This window comes from Protopterus annectens, chromosome 3.part0, assembly GCF_019279795.1.
Source record: "Protopterus annectens isolate FY-2018-M chromosome 3.part0, PAN1.0, whole genome shotgun sequence".
Taxonomy (NCBI): domain Eukaryota; kingdom Metazoa; phylum Chordata; order Ceratodontiformes; family Protopteridae; genus Protopterus; species Protopterus annectens.
This window is the reverse complement of record NC_056731.1, coordinates 841637334-841656867: the sequence shown is the minus strand read 5'-3', so window position 1 is coordinate 841656867 and position 19534 is coordinate 841637334. Positions and strand designations below refer to the sequence as shown.

The 19534-nt window shown below is 37.1% G+C and overlaps 1 protein-coding gene across 2 annotated transcripts in view; it reads right to left on the bottom strand.

Annotated features, from left to right (window-relative positions):
• Positions 1-19534, bottom strand: part of CDH20 (cadherin 20) — a 330188-nt gene that overhangs the window by 217277 nt on the left and 93377 nt on the right. For both annotated transcript variants that reach the window (XM_044065173.1, XM_044065174.1), the window contains exon 2: positions 18984-19032. The gene's annotated coding sequence lies outside the window, so the exon portion shown is untranslated. The remainder of the gene's footprint in view (positions 1-18983; positions 19033-19534) is intronic.

Here is a 19534-nt window from a genome sequence, read left to right as displayed (position 1 = left end):
AGAATCATGCTCTTTGACTTCTCAAGTGCCTTTAACACCATCCAATCAGAGAGGCTGGGGCGTAAGTTGTCAGCGATGAATGTGGATGCTTCCTTCGTTTCATGGATCCTGGATTATGTGACCGATAGGCTGCAATGTGTGCGACTGCAGGGCTGCATGTCTGATACAGTGCTATGTAGCACTGGAACACCACACAAGACAGTTTTATCACCTTTCCTTTTCACCCTGTATACCACAGACTTCAGCTATAACACTGAGTGCTGTCACCTGCAAAAATTCTTGGATGACTCAGTCTTAGTAGTATCAGGCATGGAGACAAGGAAGAAGACAGAGGATGGTGGACAGCTTTGTGAGCTGGTGTGAGATTAATCAGTTGCAGCTGAACATCAGTAAAATGAAGGGGCTGGTAGTACATCCAGGGAAATCACAATCTCATGCCTCAATGACCCCTCTGTCAATTAGAGGGTTGACATGGAGATTGTTCAGGACTACAGGTATTTGGGGGTGCACCTGGACAGTAAGCTGAACTGGTCCAAAAACTTGCAGGTGGCATATAAAGCATCAGAGTAGGCTGCACTTACCATGAAGACTTGTATCCTTTGGAGTCGGCAACACTATGCTGCAGTTGTTCTATGAGACTGTGGTGGCCAGCACTATTTTCTTTGCAGTGACATGCTGGGATAGTAGCATAAAGAAGGCTGAGGCAAACAGACCCAATAAATTAGTAAGGAAGGCCAGCTCAGTAATTGGAAAGAACTGAACACCCTTGAAACCGTGGCTGAGAGAAGAATGTTAGCTCCATTAAAGCTCATCATGGAAAATATTGGCCACCCACTCAACAGAGTGGTGGCTGGACAGAGAAGTTCCTTTATCAGGAGACTAAGGAGCATAAAGTGCTCCACTGAACATCACAGGAAATCCTTCCTGCCCATAGCTATCAGACTCTATAACACCTCCTACCTTCTTAGCCATCCCCAATACTGAAGGAGACCACATAATGCAATATTAAACTCTTACCCATGTTCCCCACATCCTTCTTATCTCTCTTTTATCTCTATTTTTTCAGTGCAATATTAATAATCAATGGAATTATCCTTTGTGCAATATGCTATACCTTAGTTAAAGTATCATAATGTGCAATATCCCATATCCTAGCGTGAGTAGAAATTTACATGAAAGGCTCTCCCTTTCAAGTCACTACTAAATGTGGTATTGAACTCATCCAATACATTGGCTATAGTCAACAGTGTACTTGTCAGGTGTTGCTGTTATATATGTAGAGTAACATAAGTGAGTATAGTATCTTCATATCTAATTATGTAACAAATGTGTTTGGCCTACTTGTGTCTATGTTTATCTGTGTAGTTGTAACATAAGCAATTTCCTATAGGATCAATAAAGTATTTTCTTATTCTGATTCTGATTCTGATTGATATATATGCATATATATATATATATATATATATATATATATATATATATATACTGTAGCTTTGCTTGCATTTAGGATATGCATCAAAGAACAAAGGACATTTACATTGGGATAACAACATGGAAACTTGAACGACTTCCCTACAGCTTCATTCCTGTTAGTAGGTGTCTTTTAAAATAAGAACTAATGTGACAGCAACTAATACCAATGGAAATACAATAAATCTAATGAAATTACCTCAGAATGTGTATCATAATGTAAGTAAACAAAATAGTGGTCATTATTCACTTTGAATAACATATCCATTGCTGTTATCCAATGTAGGATTGATGATATTAATGTAATAATGTAACTGAAAACATTATAACTTGAAAAATATAAACCTAATGAGATCAAGATTTATGAGAAAGAAAGATGAAGAAATGTATAGATGAGGAAATGAAACAAGGTCTATATTAAATCAGCGAACGCTGACTTATCGACCCCATGTAAGCGAAAGCTTACAATCCCAAACACTTGGAACAACGATTTTTTTTCCCAGGGAAAACAAATTGCTGTTCCAGAAAAAAAAAAAAATAAAAATAAAAACTTCAAAACATTACATAAAGTGTTGCCCCCTCATACCCCCTGATGTGGGGGGCTGTGTCCCCCACACTCCCTACTTAAATATACCAACTCCAAGATTGCACTACTGTGAGAAAAACGGCAAAGTAATGGAGGTGGCCAAGCAATTTCTTTCCCAGGGAAAGAAATTGCTTATATGCTGTTTCACTCTTTTTCTCTTTCGTGCTTTCAAGTTCGATCAAGACGCTTTTGAAGGATTGCGACTTCGATTATATAATAGGAACCCATGCAACAGAAGGGGACATAATGTAGTTTGTTCACAATTAAAATGGAAATATTACTGAACCATAGGTAGCTTTTCATCATAGCCAGTGAATAAAAAAATGCATAAGGTGCTACAGAACAAGGAAAGTCACCAGAAATAGAAGAAAATAAATGGTTTACAGATTCAGTGATTATGGGATTGTCAGTTGTGAAGATATTTTTTTGAATGTCAGGAGTTCCGTGTTTGTTAGGAAGTTCAGTTTTGGTGAATGCTTATCAGGTATTTTGAGTTATTTGAAGTTCCCACACATTTATAAAGTATGTTTTCCAAATGGAATTCTGTGGATTTCCTAATTTTTTTAAACAGTCATTTGTTTATTCTAACAGGCTACACAGGAGGGAAGAAATGTGACCATCAGCAGACAATTTATCATGACCATCAGCAGATACTTTGTTAAATCAAAGTAATCAGCTTCATTTTGCCTCTTGGTTAAAGTACACAAAGCTTAAAGGGTATGACCATTGTTTTAAACTATGGAGGATTATTGAATTAAATTTTAAATCATAAACAGCTTGCTATATGTTTGAAACATGGAGGTCATGAAATTCATCTTGAGTACGAAGCAGTGAAGCTCAAGAGGTGAAACTCGACAACCATGTTAAGAACATGTAACAAGCTAGTTATGAGCCTTCATATCTGATCAAAATCCATTGTCATGCATGGATCTTTATCTGCTCCAGTAGCATTAAGAAAAACAACATGCAGGAACGTGAAGAGTTTTACAGCTTGAAGCATTTTACAAATCATATAAATTAACATTCAATATATAGAATATGTATATTCTTAACTACGATATCAGCATCTGATTTACTCTTTCTTCCAATTAGCTACAAGCATGCAATGCAGTACAGTAACAATTCAGACATAGGCTAATTGTGCATTCAGCCTGCCATGCCCTGTAATGCAGTTTGCTGCACATTAGTATATGTAGGTAAAATATGATAGCCTTTACCACGGCAAGATGTTAACACCTTGGCTAGCAAACAAGAGAATCAGAAGAAAAGCAGCTCCATGTGGGAGTTGTTTAAATAATCCCAGGTCCCAGCTGGGATGGGCGTCTCATACTTAAACCACCCAGGGATAGAAATGAGTAGAAATCTGAATCTAAAAATTAGAAAGTAACAGTTACTACTAAGGTAAAACTAAGGGATTACTTTAAGAAGTGAAGTATACAGTATCACACATATGCTGGTTACTACCCTGGCAAAAACACAATTACCTTGCAAATTACATATCTCTCAACTTTTACCTGCAAAGTTAGAGACAAAGAAAAAAAACAGATTAAGGATACTTTTTAAACCTTGGTATTATGAATTTAGAACATCTCAAACTAATTTTCAGTTTTAGGAAAGATGGGGACAAGTGTGAGAAACAGTTGTGTCCCCCTGAAAGCCGTGTAATCAAGAGGTAAGTTGCTGATTTCCTACAGTAACTGCTAACACAGCAAGGTACTAATACTTCAGCTAGCAAAAAGCAGAGTTACTTATACATGCTGTACTGAGCATTGCAAAGTAATTACCTCTGTACTGCGAGCTTTGCTGCAGAACATATACAAGTTCTTACACAGTGCATCATCACTTCAACTAGCTAAGAGCGGAATTAGAAAAAAGGTATACATTCTGTAATAAGCAACACAAAGTAACTATCTCACTATTGCAGGCTTTTCTGCAATAATTATACAAGTTTTTACACAGAGCATCAACATTTTGGCTATCAAAGGAGCAGAATAAAACAGTACAGGAATTTGCACATTAAATCTCTAAGGAACAGAAATGAATAGGAGCCTGAAACTTAAAATGTTTAAGTAAATGTTGGTGCTGTTTTAACAGATAAAGTGTACAGTACCTTGCCTCTGCTGGGACTACCAAGGAAAATCACAGCTCCCTTGCAAATTAGCTAAGTACTGAGATAAGTAATGATAAGTAACTTTGAGGGAGAAACTGCACCATTAATTATTAAAATTAGTGAGACAATGGGCAAAGCAAAAGATGTGGCCTTTTTCAAAATGTTTGCCTCTTCTCAATGTGGCAGCCTTACACAGATAATGAGTGAAACCTCGGATGCAACTGGTATCAACGCTAATGGTACTGCGCAAACTGAGGCTTGAGTATTAACTTCCAGAATAACAAACTCCCTCTTCAAGTTAAGTAGTGTGACACACTGCCTTCATTTTAGAAGGAGCTGGACAACTGGATGGCTATTCCTAGATTTACCCCTCTATGACTAGTCTGGACCTCCTTGAAATGGGAGGTAAAGTATATGTGTGGGTACTGGCACAGCAGAAATGGCCTAGAGGCTAAGTTGCCTTGTAGCTCCTATGATCCTATGACCTTTGATCTGACACAAGACAATTGTGATAAATGTAATCCGGAGGAGTTGTGGCAGTGAGCTTGATCTAAAAGTTTTAAAACAGAATTTTAAAATAAGTGCTAGTTAACTATTAAAGTTTGTTTAGCTGCATAACTTCTTTTACTTCACTTGGAAGCTAATAACTTGCACTGTTATCCTGGTTACCAAAAGGCATTACCTAGTTTAATTAAAACATTTTAGCAGGCAATACCTCATAGGTTAAAGCAACTGTTTACCCTGTATGATTGTTCTTTTTGCAGCTTCTGTCTTCTAGGGTCTTCATTACCCCACTATGTCTATACACTTCTGGTACTGACTTAATATAATAACTTACATCTATTTTGCTGTTTATTCAACAATAAAACTATTTTATTTGACTATCTTTCTATATAACTATCATGGAGAGATTTACACAGTTGCACATAACTTCACTACTAGCTGAGGGAGTAATACTTTTAGCAGTAACAGAAGAAAGTTTATTAATATGGAGATGTCACTGTGTACTGTCATTATTCAGTAGAGCTGGAATGTATAAAAAACATAATGGATAAACACCCTGCACTAGACTTTAAAAACAAAATAAAAATAAGAAACATGTGAAACAAATGTGTCATTCCTTCAAAGCAGCACTTGATTACACACAGAGGGAGTGCTTTCATCTGCTCACAGTCAGACATCTTCAGACTCTGAGTTTTAGTGTAAATATGAGCAGATGAAAGTGCTCAGTCAGTGTAATAAAGTGTTCGTTTGAAGGAATGACATAGTGGAATTCAAATTAAACTTGAATATTTAAGAAAAGAAGTGGATAGTACAAACATACTCACAGACCAGTGTATTGCATGAAAACCACTTGGTATTAGACAATGATTGTAGAACAGATTCTGAATATCAGACAGTCTTTTCCAATATTATGAAACCCCACATGAGCTACAGAAGGGGGCAATTTTGGGTGGATGGCAGACAATGAGAATAGCAATCCTGAGCACCAATGAAGACTGAAGCAAAACTGATTTTGAGAACTTAATTGTACCCTGACTTAGGAATGGCGCCCGTTCCTGCTATGTGTCAAAAACATTCACAGAAATTACATAGATGGAAAAAGGCATTTGGGGATACTGACCAGAGGGGGATATATATATATATATATATATATATATATATATATATATATATATATATATGTGTGTGTGTGTGTGTGTGTGTGTGTGTGTGTGTATATATATATATATATTTATATATATATATATATATATATATATATATATATATATATATATATATATATATATATATCTGTGCTTGGCACTTTTGGAAGTAATTTAATACATGGTCATGAATAATAATACAAAATTATGCTGCTGCATTTCAGTCAGAGAGCATATTCATAACAGATTCCTATTCAATAGTATCCTTATTATAAAACTAATTTGACAAATGATAAACTAATTGCAGACACATAATAAAACACCATAATAAAACAACTGAGTAACCATACTCACTTAACAGTCCCCATCATTCCATCCTTTCACTTTAAAAAGAAGAAGTGACATACACAAAATCATAGTGAACTTACCCACAACAGAATAAATCAGTCTGTACCCAGCATACATTAGAACAGCTGTTTCCTTAATTGCTAACTTCTTTGCACAGACAGTTAATGTTTTTTTACACTATATTCTCACACATGGAATAATCTATAAATTTAACACTACCCTAAAATCAATCTCTATTGCCATACCCGAACACTACAGACCCATAGCCATACTGCCTACAGCAACAAAAACTTCTCAGCAAATAAAATGACACCTAAATAGGTATGATATGACTGTTCTACCATTGTGAATAAATGTGATAAACTCTAAACAGCCAAGCCCCACTTTAGCAAAAGATTTCTTAAGCAGATACAACAAAATCACTGGCAGCCATTTCTTTAAAAAATTCATACCACTCAGTAAGAACATGGAAATGGTTCACAACCATATTCTTTTTATCAAAAATCAGCAGTAATTTCACACGCCACTCACTTACAGTTTTATTTAAAAAATGAAGAAGCATCGTGCAACATGGATCTCAGTTGTTTGCCATGCTACTACCTCATCCAGGCAAGAGGAGCTTGTAACTCAGCAATAATAATTCCCTTACCACATTTTCATTTTTACTTACTTATTGCCATTCACCAATAACAATCCCCTCACCACATCATGATTTTTACTTATTTATTGTCACTCACCAATAATAAATCCCCTTACCTTGTCCTCATACATATTTATTATCACTCAACAATAATAATCCGCTCACCACATCCTCATAAAGATTTATCAGCATTCAGCAACAATAATCCCCTTACCTCATCTTCATTTTTATTTACTTATGTATTGTTACTCACCAATAATAATCTTCTTACCATATCCTCATATTTATTTATTTAAAATAATTCAGCAATAATAATCCCTTTAACCCCCCCCCCCAAAAAAAAAAAACAAATGGTGGTGCCCAGGGGGATGCTCAATCTGTCCTTTTTTTCACTTAAAACACCCAGAAAATTACTTTCTGGGCTCTTAAATGAAGGCACAGTAACTTACAGCAGACAGAAGTTACTAGAAATCATGCCACTTTCATCGCTGTGTTGCTAGTTGGATTCAATGCGGTCTGTGGAGTATTTGGGGCCTACTTCATTATCATAATTCTGGGATCTTTGTATTTTAACCTAGCATGCTCTAAGGTGCCTGAAACAATGGAAGAAGGCTCTGGAATACTCCAGACAAGGTATAAGAAGAAAAGATGGACAACTAGGAAAATAGGTTACACAGCTGGGATTGCTGCTAAGCTGAAGACTAATCCTCACAGGCCTGCACTGCCATCCATGCTGCTAGCTAATGTGTGCTCACTGGACAATAAGATGGACTTTTTAAGGCTGGAACTCTCCACAAAGAATAAGGTGGGAAATACCTGTTTATTGATATTTACTGAGACATGGCTGCATAGCAAGATCAGAGGCAGTGCTGTTAACTTAGATGGTTTCACACCTTTTTGTGCAGACAGATGCCAAACCTTCTGTGGAAAGGCCAAGGGAGGTGGAGTCTGTATCTACATTAATGAAAGATGGTATAGGAACTGTGAGATTGTACAGACACACTGCTCTAATAATCTAGAGTTCCTGTCCTTAAAATGTAGACCTTTTTACGTACCCAGGGTGTTTAATGGAATCTGTGTAACAGTGGTGTACATTCCACCCACTGCTAATACCACTGAAGCCCTAAACAAATTACACAACTCTATCTGTGAGCTTCAATGTAAAATCTCAGACTTTGCACATGTGGAAGCAGGTGACTTCAATCGAGCTGAGAGCGGTGCTACCACATTATTATCAATATGTAGACTTTCCCACAAGTGGTACAAGCATTTTGGACAGGGCACACACAAACATAAAAGGAGCCTACAGGGCAGTAAAACAACCTAATATAGGAAGCTCTGATCACCTTTCCATCAATCTTCTACAAGCCTATAAACCTGCTCTGATCAGAGAAAAGCCCACAGTGAAACAGATCAGGGTTTGGCACGAGGGGGCAATGGAATGTCTCCAGGACTGTTTTGAAAGTATCTACTGGGATGTATTCAGACAGGCAGCCATGTCAGACCAACAGGTAAACACAGATGACTACACAGAAGCAGTAATGGCATACACCTCAGTGTGTTGATGACGTATCTATCACCAAAAGTATCACAATTAGAGCAAACCAAAAGCCTTGCCTCACTAGTAAAGTCTATGAATTCCTGAAGGCAAGGAATGTAGCATTTAAGTCAAAAGACATGGAAGGTGTAAGTGAAGTTAGAGCAAAGCTAAAGAGAGGCATTAAAGTGCTAAGAGGGAATATGGAAAAAGGGTACATAGTTGCTTTGAGGACATGAGGGATACTAGGAGTCTTTGGCAAGGGATACAACAGATAACTGATAATAAAACCAGGGCAGCTCAGTGTGAAGACAGCATTGAATTCCTGCACATGCTGAACCCCTTCTTTGGTAGACTCAAAGAGAAAAATAACTTGCCTGCAGCTAGGTTCCCCACTGACCAGAATGAGGGGGTTTCTCAGTCTTAACTCCTAGGAAGTGAGAGGTCAGCTAAAGAACGTGAACCCCAGGAAGGCTGCTGGCCCAGACAATATACTGGGCAAAGTGCTAAAAGGGTATGCAGATCAACTATGCTCAATTATGACAGATATTTTCAACATCTCTCTTGCTCTAGAAAAAGTACCCTCTTGCTTCAGGGTAACAAATATCATCCCTCTTCCCAAAAAAGCCAGTCCCTCTTGCCTGAATGACTACAGACCAGTTGCTTTAACGTGCAACGTCATGAAATGTTTTGAGAGGGCTATTAAAAAAAACCTGTCAGCAATTCTACCATCAGCCTTTGACCATCTGCAGTTCGCTTGTCAGGCAAACAGGTGTCACTGCTGATGCCATATCTGTGCTATTGCACTTCTCGATTGACCATCTAGAGGGAAAGAACAAATATGTCAGACTGTTGTTCTGATACAACTTATTGATAAGCTGATCAACCTAGGAATTAACAGGCATATTTGTAACTGGATTTTAGACTCCTTGATCAACAGACCACAGAGGTCATGTGTAGGAAATAACACCTCAGGGTGCATAATTCTCAACACTGGTGTTCCTCAGGGATGTGTACTCAGACTGCTGCTGTTCACCATCCTTACCCATGACTGTTCTGCAAAACACAGCTCGAATGATATCATCAAGTTTGCAGATGACACCGCTGTCATGGGCCTCATCAAAGGTTAGGATGAAAGAGCGTATAGAGATGAGTTCAACTCTCTGATCAATTGATGTGCCAGAAACAACTTAGACCACTAGAACATCAATAAAACAAAGGAAATCATCATTGACTTCAGGAAAAGGTCAACTGCCCACTCATCACTCAAGATTAACAGTGAAGAGGTAGAAAGGGTTAAAACTACAACATTACTAGGAGTACGCATTTCAGAGTATTTCTTTTGGACTGTGAATACTGGTCAGTTGGTCAAAAAGGCTTATCAACGTCTCCACTTTCTGAGAAGGCTCAAAAGAGAAAAGCTCCTGCTTACTGTTCTCTCTACCATCTATACAGGAGATGTTGAGAGCATTCTCACTTTTAACTTCACTGTTTGGTTTGGGAACTGTACAGTAGCTGAAAGGGAGGCGCTACAGAGAGTGGTGAGAGTTGTTGACAAAATCATGGGCACCAGTCTACCATCAATCCAAGAGCAATTCACAGCAGGGAGCTTTAAAAGAGCCCACAAAATACTTAATGACTCCTCACACCCTGCACACAGCTGGTTTTCTCAACTGTCATCTGGTGGGAGGTACCGTAGTATCTGCTGTAGGACCTCCAGTTTCATTAATAGCTTCTACCCAGCGTTGATGCGACTTATTAACTCAGACACCAGCCCTAGTGACTCCACCATAAATTAACTTAATAAGAGTGTTTTGTTTGGAATGTGCAGCATTTATTTATTTACTTAGATATATATTTATATTCAAGTGCAATTGCCTGTTACTTGCTTTATGTAACAATACATAAACAGTGACAATTTTAGTTTATGTGCAATAACCAAGCTTACCTGTCATGCTGCTACTGCACAGTATTTATATGACTACAGGGGGGGTTACCTTTTTTCTTATGTTCTTGGGGCATAGTCATTACTCTCTAATTCCTTTATTTGATATGTCTTTATGTTGTATTTGTCGTATCCTATGCTTCTTCTGGACTCTCATGGTAAGCTGATACTCATAATATAGTTTAGGTTTACACTTGTGTAGTCCTAAATGACAATAAAGTTTAATTTGAATCTTTGAATCTTATTTGTATTTATTTATTTATTTTTTATTTAACATTTGTTGACCGGGAAAGTCTGACTAGGTTCCACATAGCCTGTTTTCAGCAGAGGCCCGGGCAGAAATGCTCCAGATGCATGTCTTTGGAATCTCTCCAATAACAATTCCCTTATTACATCATCATATTTATTTATTTATCATTGGCAATAACAGTCCCCTTCCTATATCCTGATGTTTCTTTATTGTTATTTACCACTAACAATGCCTTTAGCGCTTCCTCATGTTTATTTATTGTGACTAAGCAATAGTAATCCATTTACTACGTCCTTATATTTATTTATTTATCTATGTATTTATATCCTACCAAGAAAAATTAAATTACTACATTTTCATGACTGTTTAGTTATATAGTTATTTATTTTATTTATATTCATTTTATTTATACATCTGATAGCTGAATGGATGGGCTGATCAAGTGTCCACTTTCAGCCATGACCTAAGACAGTTATCAAAATTGAATAAATCCATTAACATAATTAATATAACATATAATTAAAATTAAATTTATACAAGAAATAAAAACTAGTATATAAGTGAAATTTCAATAAAAAGCTATAGTGAATCCTTTCACATAATTCAGCAGTTTGTGATTCTCTGGAAATAGGAATTCATAGTAATCCCACATTATAAATTGCCTTCAAGTGCTGTTTATGCTTGCTCGACAATTAACTACTAATTTTCAGCCCTTCTTGCCAGAGAAGAAGCTGGAGAAAGTGAATGAGAATACTCCTTGTTACTGTTACACAAGGCCATATTGTGGCCTGAAATAGATGAAGGCCCATGCTGGTTTTCCTGTTTTCTTTGCCTGAGGATAAGAGACAACCTTTTCTGCACAGCTTGTTTGACATTTGATCAGATATCAAAAAGATAAATTGCTAATTACCAAAGCATGTCTTGTTCTACTTCGTCTGGATGGATTAATTAGACACTGCAATTAACAGACTGACATAAGTATATGAAGTAAAGCTTGCTTTGATTGTTCACCAGTAAAAGACAGAAATGAGAACTAAAGAAATGAAAAATGCAGTTAAAACACTCTCAATATAGTAAGAGAATATGACAGGATTATCAGAATCGTACTTTAACATGTAGAATACAGCCTCCTCTAACTTCAAAAAAAAAAAAAAAAAAAGTAAATTCAGTTTTTACTATTACTTTCTGGCACACCATGTTACGCAAAATAAAAGAATAATAATTTATTCAACATTATTGCAAATACATATACATGGCATATGCCTTAATATACTCTTGCTAGTTAAGCATTGTGAACTCTTGCTTAATCCTGTTTTTTGAGATACTTTTAAAGATACTGGTTCATGTTATTCATAGTAAGCATTGGTAAGTAAATTAGGTCTGCTCAAATATAAAATAAGAATAAATAAAGCTTGAGCATCGCCTGTTCAATAATTCTTAAACCATCATCAGGATTTTTTTTTCAACATCTTTATTAAATTTCCACATGTAACAACCATCATCAGGAATTTTATTTAAAACAGTTTACTGAAATTTTCCCAAAATATATGTTAACTTATATGTTTAGGTCAACTTAAATAGCACTCACACCTATATCTGTGGGATAAATAGTAAAGGAATGGCATGTGCTTTGGGGAATGTAGCAACTAGATCCTGCTTGATGCGTTTGCAGTTTTAGCTGTACCTTAAAATACATTGTAAATTAAAAAGTCAAATCAAACTACAATACTCTAAATTAAAAAGTATACTTTTCAAATATTGAATTTCTTAACTGAAAAATGTCTGGTTTAGGATATAATGATCAATGAAATCAAAGGTTGGTGACAGAAAAAGAGACTTTAAGCAAATGTCAAATGATGCATTACACAACAGGGGTTATGAGAGCTGTGGTTTAAATGTTTCAAATCTAAAAATATGCAGCTAGTCAGCTGGAACCATGGAGGGGCTATTTCCATTGGGACTGGGCTAAATAAGGTGAGAAGAGTCGGAAGAAGAAGGCATGGGCAATGGTGTGTGGCCAAGAATGGATAATGTGGTGTGTGGTCAAGAATGGATAATGTGTTCCAGTAATAAAAGACAAACTAAACAAACTGCACATCTTGATGTAAAACCATCAGGAGCATGCCAGGGACAGGACACCGATTTCCTTGTTTACAGGCACCTGTTGGAACCTCATCTGAAATATACTCCTAGATCTTCAGGTTAAACATCAGTGGAGACATTGTGTTGGGATATACCTCTTAACATCTTAGAGCAAGAAATCTGGACAGAGCCATAAATAACAGGGGGGCAAAAGCCCTAAAACAGAGACAATTTTTAAATACTGCTTTTATAGACTTAGAAAGTTGATAGAATAACAGGTTTTGCACTAGCATGAAGTTTTTTCAGAAGAATATGAAGTCTGAAACTGAAATGTCTAACTGTTTTCTGACTCCAGTATTCAATGATTCGCCAATGATTTAAGTGAAAAACACAATTTTATGAAAAACAGACCAAAATATGAGGCAAAAATCTGGACACACTGCAAATAATCTGTACAGTTGAGAGGTATGACTGGGGAGAGAGGGTAAAGAAGAAGTACTCTAAGAGGTCATTAGACAAAGCAACGAAATCTGTCAAGTGGCTATTGAGAGAGACAAAAATGATATAAGAACAATTTTTGGTCCTAAATTCATTAGTGCGTTATAGTGTTTTCAAGAGCACAGGACAGTACAGCATCACAACATAATAACAGGAACTTGGTAGCAATGTCTTATGATTACTTCTCAGCTAAGAACAGGTGGAAAGATGCAGGAGTAAATGGGATAAAAAGAACATTTTTTTGCATTGCATGTTCCAGTGTTCATAGGTAAGTACTAGGCTAATTGTCCTTGCAAGCCATTACAAACCTAGTCAATTTCCCTTTCAAAGGTAAGAATCAAACCCTGTACCTTGTATATGTGATGTAAACACTATAACCATTTTGCAAAACCCAAAGTCATTAGCACTCCTTACACTGCAATAGCTTTTGAGCACAATTACATTCTGAATAAAAATTTTCATTGCTGATCCAGGTAACCCTGGACAAAATGGGGTTAACATTCACTTTTATTTCAGAAGGCGGAGGAGTAAGGGTGGTGCAGTAACACTGAACGTAATGGTGAACATCAGGGTACTGAATGCTAACAAGGAAAAAAATATGCATATTTATTAGTACCAGCTCTGGAGGCCATGTTTTCTATGTAATCATGTCAACAGATTGACATGTCTCTCCCCCCTCCTCCCCGGCAGCAAAAATTCTGAAAATGATTCACCTAAAGCACTTTCAGTGAAACTTGGAATAAATATCTTTTTGTGGGGGTCAGAAGCATAGCTGGTTCAGCCAGCGCTCTGGACGAGTATTGTGAATCAGCACCCCACCCCCACTACTCTTCAAGTGATGAGCAAAATAAAGGTGGACAGATGCATGACACACCCCAACCCCAGCTATTCAGATCTCATTTCTGTGCCCTGCCCCTGACCTTCCCTCAACATAATTTCTTTTAAACTGCAGGTGCTACAGTTGTCTACAAGGAGCACTAAAGTGCTTATGCTTTAGTTTAAAAAAATATATTCTTTTTAAACTGTTGCAAACTGTTGCTATGAAGGCACACAGGAGGCTGCAGGAAGTACACTAAATGGGAGGGTTAATTTAAGAGAAGGGGGGATGGAAAGAAGGCCCAACATAGTCAGTCTAGGCAAAAGCTATGAAGGACTAATATGGAAAGCGATGGAAGAGATCTCATCTTTTAAGGCATTATGGGGGGGGGGCAGGACAGATATGATAAGTCCAGTGGTACTAAAGGTTGTATCAGGGCTAACACTGTAAAGATCTTGTGAGGAATCCACCACAAAGGTCAGAGAAGGCAGAAGGTATCTACATGTTATGGTACGCATGAGTAAAAATAAATAAAATAAATAAATAACAAGAGCAGTGTAGGAGTAAGGGAACAGACAGGTACCCAACAATCACTAGGAGCTGGAAATTTTAGTTATTTTCTTAAAAGTACTTCCTGTTTGAGAAGACAGCACAGTTACTAAAGACAGACTAAGCAAGTTATAATATGTGATAAGGTGGGCATTTCTGGGAATAACAGATTAACCAGATATATTCAGAGGCCTGACAGTACAGGTAATGATTGGCCCTTTTTTACCCTGGAAGACCCAATGTTCTCCATTAATGCCTACCCTAGATAGTTGATACTACAATGCTTATAAGAAGAGATGTCTATTAGGTTGTTAAGTTTGTATTAGATGTTATTATTAGTGTATACATATACATATATTTAGATATTTTTAATGTAAAATAGTTCCTCCATCAGATGTTTGGAAGTTGGTGTAGGTTGAGTAATTGCCTCATAGGTAATTACTAGATATGCAGTCCAGGAAACTATTAAGGAGCCTAGCCCAAATTCTTAATTGCCCTGGTGTTCTTTACCAGGAGCACTGTGCAACTCTGGGCTCCTTGCTCAAGCACAAAACTTCAGCCCTACATCTGGACCTATCTATCTCCAATCCTTTAACTTTATTAAATGTCAGAATACTTCAGCAAAGCCTTTTCTTCCTGTGGGTCAAATCTATGAAACTCTCTATTCTTACCTGTAAGGATCTGACTTTAACTTTACATGCAGCCTTACTGCCACCACCAGTGAAATGCTGTGTGCAGTTGTAGGTAGAGGGATCCATTTCACTTCATTTTAATCAGAATGTATATCAGTTACTGCTACTGCATCTTTCATTCTGGTTTTTTGATGGTTTGATATGAATACTAAACTATGTATTGCACTTATATTTATCATTCTATCTCTCCTGTATTTATTCATTTTTTTGCAATCCACTATTCTATTCTTTTTTCCATCATTATTTAAGATCGTAACTGAAAAGGGGGTCATTGTTCAGTCTACCTATCTTAAATGAAAACAAAAATAAATAAGTAAATGAAAGATGGAATTTGATGCCTCAATCCCAGTTTTGACCTCTTGCATTTGCATTGCTTCAGTCACATTTAGAAGGTCCGCCACATCTGAAATATCAATCAACTGTCCATTTCAGCTGCTTTTGCCACTGACTCATACACTGATTTATGCTTTTATACTGTGGGTGTAAATTTTAAAGAGCAGGCAAATCATGTCTTCTACTTGACTGTCACTGGATCCTTCCAAATGGCAAGGCTGTAGTCTATAAGCCCAAGTTAAGTTGCCCCACAAGGCATCTGACGATAAAAGGTACACTGCTACATTTACTCCACTTATGATTATCCATGTATTAGTCCTTGAGGAGAAATATTTCCATGTGTGTTAGGTGTCAGTAAAGGACAAATAATCATTTTTAAACAATTCCCAAGTCACAGCATATTATATAAACTATTATTATATTGAATCTACAAGTCATTATGAAGTTGGTACAGGAATATAGAATGTGAAATAATATGACTGCCTAGCCCCACCTATTCTAACAATTGCATTGCCAAGTAGTAAGGTGGGAGTGCAAACTGTCTTATGTTTTACTTTCCTGTCCTCATCTACAACATTGTCTAACCTCCTTGTATTTTCAAATGTTGCTCTTCTATTTTCAGACATCTCAGTTTGAAAATTCAAAGTGAGCATCTCAGAAAAGGCAGCATTATTTCCAGAACAGCTTAGACAGAAAAGTAATAGAGCTATTAAAGGATAACATATTTTAAAACACATTGGCTAGAAATAAACCATTTTGAGGTTTACAGAAAAAAAAGAAATAAGTTGTGTACTGTATGATCTGACTTAATGCTGTTACGTTAGAACACAGTTCACTTAACAAATAGGCAATGTCCAGTCCTGATTAGCAAAGTGATACTTATTTGACAAGAAAATGTACTCTTCTTTAATTCCATTATGACGGGGTCATGTGCTGTACAATAGATTTAGGGCTGTGGATTCTCCTCTTCCTTCATCTCTAATGCATGTGCCACTATAGGGGGAGTGTCTACTGTGGGTCATGTGCCACTATGGGGGAGTGTCTACGGTGGGTCATGTGCCACTATGGGGGAGTGTCTACTGTGGGTCATGTGCAGCCTTTTAATGAGTTTCTGCTTTGTAGGAAACCAGAGTCTCTGGGCTCTGCTGTGGGAACCACAATGGAAAATGCACAACACTGTAATTGCAATGACTGTTCCATGTTAGAACTGGAGATGAGGAATATGGCTGCAGTACACTCTCTTTCTCCTCTCGGAGCATACTGTGATGCAAACCACTCTTACTTTATGGCAAATTTTCATGTACTCAAGGAAGTCTACAAGAACCAGGGTGCCAAGTAAAGACCTCAGCTACCTTGGTACAGGGTTAGCATGGAAGGGTCCAGCCTTTACTCTCTAATTACAAGCACAGAATCATGCAATCCCCCAGACATCATCCCTAAAACAGCTGTACTAAAGATATTACAATGTACATATCTGGTCATTTTAGCATTTTTTTTTTTGCTGTTTTTGTAGTTTATAACTTTGCACCAAAGGGAATGATGACATAAATGTTTTGTCTTATAAAACAAATGATGCTCTGGGTAGTTGGTGCAATGGCACAGAGGAATTGAAGCCTGACTGGAGCCAGCTAAACTCAGCTTTGGTAGTAGCCCTGGCTGCCAAGGAATCAGCTGTAGTGTGTGTGTGTGTGTGTGTGTGTGTGTGTGTGTGTGTGCGCGCGTGCGTGTGTGTGTGCGTGTGTGTGTGTATGTGTGTGTGTGTGTGTGTGTGAGTGTGTGTGTGTGTGTTTTGGGGGGATAGAAAACAAGCAGCATTGTTGATTTATCTCTGGGATAGGTAAATCAGCATTGTTGATAAACCTATCCCAGAGGCAGACAAGATTTCTGATGAGGTGCTGTACAGCTTCAGAGCAAAAGTGTAGGTGATCATCAAATTGGATGATGTTATTTCATGCTGTGGACATGGTGGTGGCAATAGGTATAGGGCATTGGGATGTCTCAATCTTTTCTATGGTCCAAATAAAGGATTATGTCTGGGTGAAAATTTGGCTTTGGGGGACTTAAATGAGCACCAGAAGTAGCTGATGGTCAGCTGTGGAAGTGTGTGCATGTTTGTGTCAGGGGGGGGGGGGGTGTATTTAACAAATATATGTTAAGAGGGCATACAGTTAAAAAGCTCCAACATCCCAGAAAATAAAGTATCTTTGCCCAGTGTCACTCTTCTGGCCAAAGAACTTTAAGAGAAAATCTAAAGAAGCATGCATCTTCAGTGTTTATGTAAATGGCCTTCACTAAAATCTGATGTTACTAGCCTTCTGAACAATTACAATGTGCGTTTACAATGGGCCTGCTACAGTTAGATGTATTTGTTTACCTGTGTGGTCTCTATTTACCAGACAATAGCAGTAGGGAATTACTGCATTTTATTTATAGCCTCAGACTTGCGGAATGTTTTTCTAACCAGTTTACAGCTACCCTTCCCACACAGAATTGCAGTCATTACCTCATACTGTGTTCCTGTCATAAAATTTTCCCCAGTTCTTTCACTGATACTTTGTACCTGTATTATCTGTAACATGCCTTTCCCTTAGCACTATTTAACACGTTTTCTTAAAAGTTGTCAGCTGAAGAAATTCCTCCTGTTTATTTTTCTTCTTGCTTATTCCAATATTGTAACACTTCGCCTTATTTTTTTTTCAGAAACTATATTATAATACAGCCTTTAGTATACACTTAAGGTTCCTTAAAATGTTCCTTATCTACTTAAAAAAAGACCTGTGTGCCACTGAAAGCTTGAATTATTAACTACACACTCCACATAACATGATTGCCTGTAATTCTGCATAAACTTATTAGTACTAGTTTTAACTGTCTCAAAAAAAAGAAAGAAAGAAAGAAAGAAAGAAAGAAAGAAAGAAATAAAATCCGGTTACATTTTATAAGTAACTCTTCTGGCGTACACAGCAAAAGGTTACATCTGTTTTCACTGGTTAAACATATTGTGGTCATACTAAAGTACCTGTTACACTGGTCTTCTACTCTTGACTGAGTTACACTTTAAACTCAGTTATCTTCCGTCGTAATGCATAAATGACTGGATTATGTGGAATAACTACTGTATGTGACATATTTATTTGTATATTGTTCCATGTGCGTTTTGTTTAAGTTGTGGCTGAAAATGGAGCAGTCCACTTATCTGGTTAACCACCAAACAAGCAATTTAACATTAAAAAATACAAATATGTGTATTGATAACCTGTTTAAGAATGCTTCTGCATAACTGTAAATGCATGTCCATTGTACACTTCCTATATCAATGATGTCTGATTGTTATTGTACACATTGGAGATCCCCTTTGTGTATATAAAGACACTATTCACACGCATCTGTTTGGCATTATGCTCCTGATTAAGTGTTTCATCTAGTGTATCCCTATAAAAATGAGACAGCCCAGACAAATAAATAATTTTAACTTACTTTTTTCCTGGTGAGTGATTTGATCCAAAGTTGTTTCTTCAGTCACCACCTTGAAAATACAAAACAAAAAAGTCTGAAAAAAAAACAGTCTAGCGTACAATATGCAGTCCTTTATTATTTAATATCTGCTTTATTCATTGCAGGTCCATGGGGAAAAAGGATTGTTCTATTACCTATGCAGAATGCCTCAAAGCTCTGTCTCTCTTCTCTTTCTCATGCAGACTTTTTAGGCATGACATCTGTCTGACCTAAAAGGCCTCAGTCAATGCTGTCCTGAAAGACCCTCTTCATATTTGAAAAATTATACACACTATGTAACATCCATACAAAAGACCTGTGCCTTCACCATTAAGTAAACCAGATCTGCTGGTATGATTGGTAACTCACTCAAAGAATTCTCCGGATATTGAACAGACTCATCCTGTATATTAAAAAAGTAGCTTCCTAAACTCCCTCAAATGCAGCCTGGATGAGTGGATGGAGAAAAAAAATACACATGTGGTCTCATCTCACAATCCCACAAAGAAAGGGATAGTAAGCATTGGAACTAC